Genomic DNA, 1,904 nt, shown 5'->3' with positions numbered 1-1,904 from the left:
CCCAATACCACTTGGAAATATTCAGGCGATTGGTCCTGTCAGGGTAGCTGACAGTCCACACCTCTGACCATCTCTGTACTCACATTTTTCATTCAGGTTTTTCAACTAGTTGGTGCCTAATCCACTTCTGCATAGTTCCTTTCAAAGCTCAGGGCCCCAGGATTATCTTTTGTATCTCTGTCAATTGTTTTTTCTTTTCTTTGTTGAAGAGGGTCTGTGTTGCTTGTTTGCCTATTCCTCCATCTTACTGGAAGTGAGGTGGTAAATCTTGACAGAAGTGTATTGCCATTCCATGGAGTGGCTGTTGGGTTTGAACCACCAACCTTCTGGTTAGCAGTCAGATGCCTTAGGAACTGTGCTACCAGAACGCCTTTATTTTGCCCATGTTGTTGTTAGGTGCCGTCGAGTCGAACCCGACTCATAGCGACCCCTCATTGGGTTTCTTAGGTGTATCACTATGGAAGTAGATTGCCCAACCTTCCTTCCAAGGAATGGCTGGTGGATTTGAACCGCCAGCCTTCTGGTTAGTTAAGTGCCTTAGGCACTATGCTACCAGAATCCTTAAATACAGCAACTTGAGGCTTTAATTTTTTCTTCAATTCTTTCAGCTTTAGAAATGCTGATTGTGTTCTTTCCCTTTGATTTACCAACTTCAGGTCTTTGCATATTTCATTATAATACTTTATTTGGTCCTCTCGAGCTGCCCTTTGATATTTTGGCTTTTGTGGACTTGTTTAAATTTTCTTCAGCTTCAACTAAACTTGCATATGAGCAATTGATGGTCTGTTCTACAGTGGGCCTCAGTCTCATTCTGACTGATGATATTGAGCTTTCCATTGTCTCTTTCACAGATGTAGTCAATTTGATTCCTGTGTCTTCCACCTGGCATCCACATATATAGACACCATTAATGTTGTTGAAAAGATATTTCAATGAATAAGTAGTCGGTTGTGCAAAAGTTGGAAACAAATAAGAATCACTGGTAGTTGGAAAATATGGCCTTGGTGATAGAAATAATGCTGGAAATTGCATGATAAAATTTTGTAAGACCAATGACTTATTCATTGCAAATACCTTTTTTCAACAACATAAACAGTGGCTATACACATAAACTTCACCAAATGGAGTACACAGGAGCCAGATCGACTACATCTGTGGAAAGAGGCAATGGAGAAGTTCAATATCTTCAGCCAAAACAAGGCCAGGAGCTGATTGTGGAACAGACCATCAACTGCTCATATACAAGTTCAAGGTGAAGCTGAAGACAATTAAAACAAGTCCACGAGAGCCAAAATGTGACCTTGATCATATCCCTCCTGAATTTAGAGACCACCTAAAGAATAAATTTGATGCATTGAACACCAATGATTGAAAACCCAAGGAATTGTGGGGTGACATCAAGAACATCATCTATGAGGAAAACAAAAGGTCATTTAAAAGACAGGAAAGAAAGAAAACACCAAAATGGATGTCAGAAGAGACTCTGAAACTTGTCCTTGAAAGGAGAGCAGCTAAAGCAAATGGAAGAACTGACAATATAAAAGAACTGAACAGAAGATTTCAAAGAGCAGCTCAAGAAGACAGTCAATTATTATAATGAAATGTGCAAAGTCCTGGAGTTAGAAAATCAAAAGGGAAGAACATACTCAGCATTTCTCAAGCTGAAAGAACTGAGGAAAATTTCAAGCCTCAAGTTGCAATGTTGAAAGATTCCATGGGCAAAACATTGAATGATGCAGTAAACATCAAAAGAAGAAGGAAGGAATGCACAGAGGCAGTGTACCAAAAATAATTGGTTGATGTTCATCTATTTCAGGTGGTGCCATATGATCAAGAACTAATAATACTGGTTGAAAGAGAGCTACCTGGCCAACGGACTGGAAAAGATCCATTATTTGTACCTA

This window comes from Orycteropus afer, unplaced genomic scaffold (genome assembly GCF_000298275.1).
Source record: "Orycteropus afer afer isolate SDZICR_OR568_19922 unplaced genomic scaffold, OryAfe1.0 scaffold00105, whole genome shotgun sequence".
NCBI lineage: Eukaryota > Metazoa > Chordata > Mammalia > Tubulidentata > Orycteropodidae > Orycteropus > Orycteropus afer.
Note: the sequence above shows the minus strand (reverse complement) of the source record.